The sequence below is a fragment of the Planococcus citri genome, chromosome 1 (genome assembly GCF_950023065.1).
Source record: "Planococcus citri chromosome 1, ihPlaCitr1.1, whole genome shotgun sequence".
Lineage (NCBI taxonomy): Eukaryota > Metazoa > Arthropoda > Insecta > Hemiptera > Pseudococcidae > Planococcus > Planococcus citri.
The window spans coordinates 84,273,800-84,284,981 of NC_088677.1; the positions used below are offsets into that span (position 1 = coordinate 84,273,800).

At 35.4% G+C, this 11,182-nt stretch overlaps 2 long non-coding RNA genes across 2 annotated transcripts; one reads left to right on the top strand and one right to left on the bottom strand.

Moving 5' to 3' along the window:
• Positions 1-201: 201 nt before the first annotated feature.
• Positions 202-1,947, bottom strand: LOC135838941 (uncharacterized). The gene is made up of 3 exons (XR_010557500.1): positions 1,795-1,947; positions 1,563-1,690; positions 202-1,411 (listed from the first exon to the last, which is right to left on the bottom strand). It is a non-coding gene; the product is annotated as an uncharacterized LOC135838941 (long non-coding RNA).
• A 2,869-nt stretch (positions 1,948-4,816) lies between these two features.
• On the top strand, positions 4,817-9,583 carry LOC135838947 (uncharacterized). The gene is made up of 3 exons (XR_010557501.1): positions 4,817-5,020; positions 5,150-5,253; positions 8,659-9,583. It is a non-coding gene; the product is annotated as an uncharacterized LOC135838947 (long non-coding RNA).
• Positions 9,584-11,182: the final 1,599 nt, after the last annotated feature.

The window sequence follows — 11,182 nt, forward strand, 5'->3', positions numbered from 1 at the left end:
TGTAGCTTGTGTACTCACCTTAATGTAATAAAATGAAAAAAAAGTGATAATACGCATGTTCCTACATCTAGTAAGTATGGACCTACTTGTATGTTTAAAAATTGGTAAAACAACGGGTACTTATAAGTACCACGATTACCTATGTATGTAATCTTGTAGCTTGACCTTACGAATAAAATAAAATGTCAAAAATGGAATGAATAGGTACCTCATCAAATAATTTTATTTGTATCTTATTTCACATGCAAGAACGTAAAAACCTATACAAAATTGAGTATCTCTTAGAGAGAAATATCATGCACTCATCAGTAGGAACCTAGGTAATTAATTCTGTTTGAATAATAAGTATACACCTACGCATTCCAATACTTGAAGGAAATTATCGATTCTTGGCAAATTGACCATGGAATAAGGCAAAAGTTTTGATCACCCGTAGCCGAGAGCCTTTCAATTCAACATAAGTAAAATGGTGTTTCTTATTACGTAGATTGCAATAGTCAACTCTGCGTGAGCATGGTGTGAAAAATGGAACATTTTTGCTGACGTGAGGACCACAATTGTAAAATTTGAGCTACCGAAGGTCAGCGTAAGAAAGTGTCGAAATGATTGCCACGAATACGTATGACTGTCTCCTACTCCTATGAGAAGAACTTTAGGTAAGTACCTGCGTTCGTTTCAACTTCTATTTCATTCAACTCTGAGTGCGGATGATAGTAGATCAGCGTCGGCGTTGAGCAGTGGTGTATAAAACTGATGTCATGTTCTGTTTTTTTGGAAAAAAAGGTGTAGTCATCAGCATAGTTTATTTTTAGATTCAGTCTCTCATCGGTCATCACAGTCTTCGCTCTTATGCCTTTATTCTTTAATTTTTTTTTGTTTTATTTTTACGAATGGGACACATTAACCGTTCGGTAGCATTCTGCAACTGTGGAACTGCGTATTCCACATCATTCCTGACAAACGTCAAAAATGGAAAAGATCCAAACCCCGATGCGATCATAAAACTATTAATGTGGTTCATTTGAGCAGTAGTAAATAGAAAATTTCGTTTCTCACGTCGAAGCATTTGAATAATTGTAAGTGGAGTACCATTTTGTAATTTTTCAACAACTTGAACTGTTCTGGGATTGTTGTAGATATGATAGGTACACATCCTATACGATTTACAGACTGCATGAGCAAAATCATCGTACTCGTCTGGTTGCAGCATTGTGGTGTATTCCGGGTAATCGACGTGTCCTCTAAGCTTCAGACCAAAAACTCCGTTGCTCGTGTTGGCGTAAAATTGCCATACTTCTCGACATGGTTTGAGAAAACCTAATTTTTGACTGAAAAAACACTTGGCCAAGTCGTAATATTCCAGGTACATATCTCGTATAAAACCGCATGCGCAAATAAAGTCTGAAATTTGCTGTCAAAAATATTTCAAGTCACGTTAGCGTTATTTTGACAGCACAGGATGTATAATTTTTATTTATAATTCCCAACTAACTAGTACACCTAAAAAATAGGCTTGGGTTTATTATTAGTGTTTTTTCTTCTTTTTTGAAATAGGTACTTACATGTACACGCAAGGAATCTTTTAAGTAGTTTTTGAGAGAGTCTTCTTTCAACATTTGATCATATTCTATGGATAGATAATCTTTAGTAGTGACATCATTTGAAACTCCTGCCACATACATATTGCTCCCTAAAATTAAATCGAGGCAATTAAGAATGGATTGTAACAAAAAATAATTTAAAGTAGGCACTTACAAATAAAATAGGTACCTACGTAGATTCAAAGATAATTACCATTCAGTTTAAAGAGCAGAGAATTCATAGCTAAAAACATCAAAACGAACACGAGACGTAGCATAATTTCCATCTTTTACGATATCTCATTAACTAGGTACCTACCTACCGAACAGTTTTCTCAACACGTGTTTTGAACCTTTAAAACTCCTGATAAGTATCTCATAAAGAAATTAATATTGCTATCGTAGAATCTGATAGTGTGGTAATCCGTACCAAGAAGTACTCAATATATATACATGGTATTGGAAGCCTACCAACCTAGATTGCAGTTTTATATCTATTTATAAGCGTATTTATTTATTGATTTTCATCATGATAAATACATATTATTACTTTAGATTCGAAATTCTAACCTTCCGTATGAGGTTCAGTTCAAGCATCAATTTTCGAAAGCGGGAAAAATCCCCCTCCTCCGTCAAAGAGTTTTTCAGGCTTGATTTGGAAACAATTGAAGCGGCTGCGGCTCAAAAATTCGTAAAACTAACGAAAACTTACCCAATTCAAGAATGATTTGATTAGGTAGGTACCTACTTTTCAATAATAAATCAAAGAATGAAAACGCGGTTTCAGACCATGTTGAAAAAAGAGTCGTGTAATCAGACGTAAATCGAGCTTTTCGCGATTTTTTCCCCTATTCTCACGACGAATCTTTGTATTTTCTAATTCATTACTTATTGACAATTGAAGATGATTCGTTCGCGAACGATTTTATTAAGAAATGAAAAATCGAACTCGAATGCATAAATCGCCGATGTCAACGAGTTGATAATTTCGTATAAGTGACTCGTTTGCGAACGAATCGATTCATTTGCTCAATTTTTGGCGAATCATTGACGAACGAATTGATTCGTGTAAGTGACTCGTTCGCGAACGAATCAATACATTTACTCAATTTTTGGTGAATCATTCACGAACGAATTGAAACATTTTTGGAGAATCATTTGTGAACGAATCGATTCGTATAAGTGACTCGTTCGCAAACGAAGTAATTTGTATTAGTGACTCGTTCGCGAACAAGTTGATTCATATAAGTGACTCTTTCACGAACGAATCGATTCGTATAAGTGATTCGTTTCCGAACGAATCGATTCATTTACTCAATTTTTGGCGAATCATTCACGAACGAATTGAAATATCTTTGGTGAATCATTCGTGAACGAATCGATTCGTATATGTGACTTGTTCGCGAATGAATTAATTTGTATAAGTGACTCATTCGCGAACAAATCGCTTCATTTACTCAAATTATGGTGAATCATTCGCGAACGAATCGATTCATTTACTAAATTTTTGATGAATCATTCGCGAACAAAATGATTCGTATAAGTGACTCGTTCGCGAACGAATCGATTCATTTACTCAATTTTTGGTGAATCCTTCACGAACGAATTGAAATATTTTTGGTGAATCACTCGCGAATAAATTGATTCGTATAAGTGATTCGTTCGCGAACGAATGAATCACTGAAAAAATCAAATTAAGCATGAATGGCACAATTGAAAGTTAATAGGTTTAATCTAATCATAAAAACTGGGCTTGATTCGTTCGCGAACGATTCGCTCAGAATCAACAAATTATTCCAGAACGACTGAATTTCTACTAAATAAAATCCATGTTGAAATTTAACGCAGAAAAATTGAACTTTTTCCAAGTCCAATAATACAAATTCAAGATGATTCGTTCGCGATCGATTTGGTCAAAAGCGAAAAATTAATCCAGATTGAATGAACCGCCCAAAACTCGAACCAGACAAAACATTACCTTTGATTACCTACTTGCAAAATCTATATATTTTGTATTTTGTATCAACAAAAATTAAAATTGAACCGTTCGCGGACGATTCGCTCAAAAATTATGAATCGTTCGAGAACGACTGAACCGCTTGGAAATAAAATCAGATTGCATTTACTCGAAAAGACAAAACAAAACATTCCTTAATCCATTAATAAAAATTGTGAATAATTCATTCGCGAATGATTGGCTTGGAAGAGAAAATCATTTGCGAACGAATGAATCACCAAAACATCAAATTAGGTATAAATGGCAAACATTTCAGCCTCCTGATCAAAAACTGCATGTGATTTATTCTCGAACAACTAGCTCAGTGGAAAAAATCGTTCGCGAACGAATGAATCACTGAAAAATCAAATTAGCTAGGTACATAATATGACATGACAGTACGAGAGCTGACAGAGTTGACAGTTTCTAATTTTTGCGATCAAAAACTGGACGGTAGTTCGTTCGCGAACGGCGAGCGTAGGGTTCAAAATCAACAAATCATTCAACATTCAAGAACGTCTGAATCACCATTGAATTGAATGAAGTTAGGAAGGACTTGGCGAACTTTGACCTTTTCTCATTTATGACTAATGAAAAATTTTTATTATTATTATTTATTTTGGGGGGAGGGGGGATTTTTGGAGGCCTCATATTATGTGAAATTTGTCTGTTTTAAAACAAGAAACAATTTGCTCGAGCGAAGCGAGGGCGAGAGCTTCCGCGAAATGTTATTTTGAAATTCCTAAAAACGATAGTTGTTTTAATGCGAGGAGTTTATTTTTGAGAGGCGTAAAAACGATGTTTTTTTATTGTGAAGACGAAGAGTTCATTATTTATTGGCTTTTAAAATTAGAATTTGAATGAAGGTTTTTTTGAAGGAAATTGATTTTGAAAAAGAAAACAGAACAGCCAGAACAGGCCCAAACGAGGGCACAACCTCTTAAAAATTTGTATTTCGGTGAGGAATGAAAACGAATTTTTTTTTAGAAGTTTATTTTTTGTTTTTAAAACTTGATTTTTTCATAAAAATGTTCATCTTGGACTTCTTGGCACTGAAAAAGTAAAGAAAACAAGCTGGAGTTAAGCGAGGGCAGATGCTTTTGAAAATTTGTGTTTCACATCAGACCCTTATCCGAAATTTTGCCGAGATTGTGTGCCAGAACTTCACGTGCAGAGTGGATATTTTCAAATAAAATCGTTCCTACTACTAATCACCATAATCTACAATCCTACTTTCTAAGTAGTATCAGCTCACTATAATCTATGAGCTTCTATGATAACACGTGTTTATTGGATGTCAAATTTTTTTCTGAGAAAAAATGAAACATTTAGACTCGGTAAAGTGATTTGGTAGGTATCTATTGCGAACTGAACGAAATGGAATTATTCATTAGATTTGTGTTAGCATTGTTATCTGTGATTTTCATGCTTTCAAGAGGACATGGTGAGTAGGCTACTTAGTTTAGAGTATACTTGAGTATTTTATGTAATTAGTGGGCGATTAAATGAATATGTAGGATTGATGTAAAAAAATAGGGATCTAATATACTCATGTACATTATACGAAATTCAGGTAGCGGGAACGCTGAGGATTCGTCATTTTCATCTGCAGAGTATCGTTATATGTTAAATCGGAGTCTGTTCAAAAATTATTTCAAATATATGAAACGTGTTGACGTAAGTAATGATATTAGTCATTATGTACTTACTAACAAATATTTTACAGTTAGGTAGGTATATCTATAGGTGTGTCATCATCATCATCATCATCATCATCATCATCATCAACGTCATGTGCCCCCAACAACAACCGCCACTCCTCTCTGTCTTGAGCTAGCGTGGTCGCATTCGCAACTGAACCAACTATTTTCCGGACTACCTATATCAGTCCACCACGTTGGAGATCTTCCTCTCCATCATGTTCCGGGGACCTTGCCAAAGAGAATTCCTTTTTCTATGTTTTCCCATCCTCTTCTGGCTATGTGTCTAAAATAACTAATTATTCTGGTTTCACATACTTTATTTGGCCTGGTTGGTTCTTACAGTTGTTCCACAATTGATGCATTTGTTTGGTGCGCAGTGTATGATATCAACATCCTGCGCCATACCCACATTTCAAAAGCATCAGTTCTTCTTCAATCATCTTGCTTCAATGTTCAGGTCTCCACTCCATACAAGAAAACTGGGAAAACTAGCGTCCTGATTAGTCTCTTCCTTGTTTTTATGGAGATTTTCTGGTTGGTGGTGACTTTTCTCAACCGACTGAGACATCGCTGCTCTCTCAAGAGCTATTTCTCTTTCAACTTCCTTGGCTGATCCTCCATCAGCATCCATCCACCAGTGAACCCAAGTAAATAAATGAGTTCACTTTTTCAAATTCATTCAAGGATTCAGATTCTGGTAAATGTCCAGCTCTATCAACTACCATGACCTTGGTTTTCCCCACATTTATGAGGAGTCCCATGCCTCACTGACCATCCTGACTAGCTTGATCACTTCTGCCAGTTCCTCTTCAATTGCGGCTATTAAGGTGGTATCATCAGTGTAACAGAGATTGGAGATTCTTCTTCTTCCTATCTTGATGCCGCCTTCCCAGTTCTCCATGGCTTTCCGCATGATGTACTCGCCATAGATGTTGAACAGCAGAGGCAAGAGTATGCGGCCCTGCCTTAGGTACTTCTCGTTCTGACTGAAATGGGTTTGACTCTTCTCCACCTACTCTCACCATCATCTTGTTCTTGTCATACAGCGATTTGATCAGCTCAATTAGGTGCTCTGGAACTCGCATCTTGCGTAGTATCTCATGTAGCTTTATCCAGTTGACATAGTCAAAGGTCTTTGCATAATGAATAAAGCATAGTACCACAGCCAGGGTTGGCAAGTAGACTCTATAGTCTACTTTACACGCTTTGTCTAGGTGTAAACAACGTTACTATAGACAACGATAGCTTACATGTAGGCATTATAGACTATGTGAACTATGTAAACTACAAAGTAAAACTGTTTTATGTTTCAGAATAAAGCCTTTGTTACATGGATTTTGGCAGAAGATTTTAAAAATTTGTGATTAAAATCCAAAAAGTGTTCAAAAACAAGACATACTTACTTGGCAAAAAAGCTACCTATACTTTTCATTTTTGGCAATTTTTAGCCCATCTAATTCTTGAAAAAAAGTGATAATGTTTAGCAATATTGTCAAGCTGAAAAGCGAGAATTTGACAATTTTAGCAAAACACAGCATTTTTCCAATTTTTTTCTCAAAAAATGAGATTTTTTGCATTTCTTGGGTAAAAAAATGAAACTTTTGAAGAATTTGTAGAAAAAAAAGGCTTTTTAATGTGTTTGCAAAAAATGAAAATTTTCAGCAATTTGGCTGAAAAAATTGAAATTTTCATCAATTTTTGAAAAAAAAGCGAGTACTTTATTTTTGACAAATTTTGGAAGGGAAAAAACTTGAAAAAAGCAAAACTGACAATTCTAGCAGAAGTAGATATCGTCAATTATTAGTGAGAAAATTATACTTTTTCACAATCTTTGTCGAAAATACAAGATTTTTTTCTTCAATTTTTCACGTAATAAGTGAGGGTAAATTTTTACAAAATAAACGACAATTTTTAGCAAGAAGGGAGATTATTTGGGAATACACAACTTCAAAGTTGACATACATTACACATAGTCTACAGGAAGTCTACTTTACATGAAGTTTACATAGATTACACGACAAATGTAGACTATGTAGACAAAGATAGTCTATGCGTAGAGAACCAAACCTGACCACAGCCCACAGGGATGTTGAATTTGCGGAACTTTTCAATTATTTGTTTGATGTTCCAGATCTGCTCTCTTATACCTCTTCCAGGCATAAAACCTGCCTGTTCAGGTGGAATCTGCCTATGTAAGTATGCCTTGACTCTGTTGTTGATTATTTGGAGCATCACTTTACTGGCATGTGGAATTATGGCTATTGTGGGATAGTTGGCACAATTTTTCGTATCACCTCTCTTGCATAGCGGGATCAACACTGATTTGCACCAATCTTCTGGCCATTCTCTTTTGTGCCCTATGTTGTTGCATATCTTCCAGATCATGTTCTCTGCTTTCTTACTCATGGACTGTAGTATCTCAGCCTCAATACCATCACCTACTTCAATTCCTAGCACTTCATTGTTGTTTGGGTTCTGTGGTTCACTCCAATATATGTAGCTTGCTACAATCTCAGCCTCAATACCATCACCTACTTCAATTCCTAGCACTTCATTGTTGTTTGGGTTCTGTGGTTCACTCCAATATATGTAGCTTGCTACAATACAATCTCCAGCTCTCTAGAATCTTATTAGAGTCCCATGCGACTGTGCCATCCTTGGCTGTGATTTCATGTGATTGTGGTTTAAAATCTCTGGTGATCTGTTTTAATCTTCTTAAATAGTACCTACACTTGATTCGTTGTGGTCAGCATGTTCTTGAATTTCCTCACAACATCTGTTCCTCAGGTAAGCTTCTCTATCATTCCTGCAATTTCTCTGTACGCATCTATAGGTGTATACTGTATAGGTAATTTGAAAAGTATATCAGCATCGACTTATAATAAAACAAAAACTGGTGGATTGTTCGAAAAAAAAAACGTAACTCTTACAATAGCGTTTTGAGTTTTATCACACATCCTTGTAATTCAGAGAATGTACCTACCTATTAGATACAAACAGGGACTTCCCGGGTGTCCAAGAATAAGGAATTTTATCAGCCAAAACAGGAAAAAAAATTTCCCCAAGTAAAAATTGAAAAATATAATAACCATAAAAAAAATGTGCTTTTGAATTTTTGTTTCGATGCAAAATGGAAAATTCTTTCGTGTTTCATTGAAACAATCACTGAAACGCCCATTTTTACGTGATTATTCAATTTTCTAATTTGCAAGCAGGGATTCTCTCCTTTTTGATAACATTAAACTCCCTCATTCCTGGACACCCGGTACAATCCAACATTGGGTCCATGACACTTTTATCTAGACCTTGTAAGAAGGTATGTACCTATACAGATGGTATTCATTGCTGCGAAGTAATGCTAGTTTCAATATTTTTACAGCAAATTACAGGATTTATTTGTTCCTGCGCGCTTATCAGACAGACGATCAATGTGCATTACCAAATAGCTTCGAATTTTGATCTCCGTCGTGCTGGTCGTTGTTTGGATGCATTTGAGTACTACGTTGAAAATCATAAAAATCCAACATGTTTTAATCTTCGAGGACGGGATGCTGATATGCCCGGACTATTGCAATTTACGGAGTATCCACGGTTCGCTTCAGCTCTTTGCGGTTCCTATGACAAATGCTCTAAACATATACATTCCGACTCCAAAACTGTGCAAGTTCTTAAACAGTTGAAAGATGGAACACCATTGACAATCACTGAAATATTTCGAAAGCTAGGGTTTGTAATCACCGTTGATGACATGAGATATGTTAACATATTTCTAAATGCTTCTGGAATTGCACCGTTCCCATTTCTAAAGTTTGTTAAATTTGACAAAGAATATGCGATTCCACAAGTACGAAATTTTTCTGATCGGTTGCAATGTCCGAAGTACTTCAAGCGGCCTAATTTTACAGTATGCATGTCCGGATTCTGGGCAAACTTATGAAAGTTAGAAATCGAGGTACCTAGCTACCTACATAGTTTTGAATTTTTCATCTGGACTCGGATGATCGGGAGGGAGGGAGGGGGGGGGGTGCAATTAATCCATGTATGCCATATGCCGGACTATAAGTGTAAAAATTCTTATTCTCATTTTTGGATTTTTGGAGGTCTCAAATATGATTTTCAACATTTTAAAACAAACAACGAATTGATGGCAAAATTTTTTGAAAAATCGTACGTATTACGAGAAGCATAAGAACGACGTTTCTTATGGGAGTTTATTTTTCGGATTCTAAAATTTTAGAATTTGAATGATGTTTTGAGTATTTATTTTTTAGGAAGTACCTTTCTTCAAATAAAAATCTTTTACGAATGAATTGATTCATTTATTGTGAAACATTTGTACAGCAATTGTCCTGTTAACAACGGAATCATTTACGAACAATTGGTGATTAAATAAATTGATTGATTTGTTGGTGAATCATTCGCGAATGGATCAATTAATTCACAATTCAGTCGTTTTTTTTTTTGAAACTAAGTATATTGTATAGGAATTGATTTGTTTACAAGCGAAATGAATCGAATGGAATCGAATCATTGACAACCGATTGGCGATTGAACAAATTGATTGATTTGTAGATGAATCATTCGCGAAAAGATTATTCAATAGTTACTGAATCATTCGTCAACGAATGGTTTCGTACAAGTGACTTGTTCGAGAACGATATCATTTGTATAAGTGACTCGTTCGCGAACGAATCGATTCATGTAAGTGACACGTTCGCGAACGAAACAATTCATTTTCTCAATTTTTGGCGAATCATTCGCGAACAAATCGATTCGTTCAAGTGACTCGTTCGCGAACGAATCGATTCGTATGAGTGAATCGTTCGCGAACGAATTGATAATTGATTCCTATAAGTGACTGGTTTGCGTACGAATCGATTCATTTACTCAATTTTTGGTGAACCATTCGCGAATGAATTGATTTGTATAATTACTCGTTCACGAACGAATCGATTCATTTGCTCAATTTTTGACGAATCATTCACGAATGAATTGAAATATTTTTGGTGATTCATTCGTGAACGAGTTGAATAATTCATTCCTATATGTGACTTGTTTGCGAACGAATCGATTCATTTACTAAAATTTTGGGTGAATCATTCGCGAACGATTCGAAATATCTTCGATGAATCATTCACAAACGAATTGATTCAACCACTCAATTTTTGGTGTATCATTCGCGAAAGAATTGATTCGTATAAGTGACTCGTTCACGAGCGAATTGATTCATTTGCTCAATTTTCGATGAATCATTCACGAACGAATTAAAATACTTTTGATGAATCATTCACAAACGAATTGATTCGGATAAGTTACTCATTCGCGAACGAATTGAATAATTGATTCCTATCAGTGACTCGTTTGCGAACGAATCGATTCATTTACTCAAATTTCGGTGAATCATTCACGAACGATTCGAAATATCTTTGATGAATCATTCGCGAACAAATTGATTCATTTAATCAATTTTTGGTGAATCATTCGCGAACGAATTGAAATACGAATCAATTCGTTTGCGAACGAATCGATTCATTTACTCAATTTTCAGTGAATCATTCACGAACGATTCGAAATATCTTTGATGAATCATTCGCGAACGAATTGATTCGTATAAGTGACTCGTTTGCGAACGAATCGATTCATTTACTCAAATTTTGGTGAATCATTCACGAATAGTTCGAGATATCTTTGATGAATCATTCGTTAACAAATCGATTCGTTCAAGTGACTCATTCGCAAACGAACCGATTCGTATAAGTGAATCGTTTGCGAACGAATCAATTCATTTACTCAATTTTCAGTGAATCATTCACGAACGATTCGAAATATCTTTGATGAACCATTCGCGAACGAATTGAATAATTTATTCCTGTATGTGACTCGTTTGCGAACGAATCGATTCA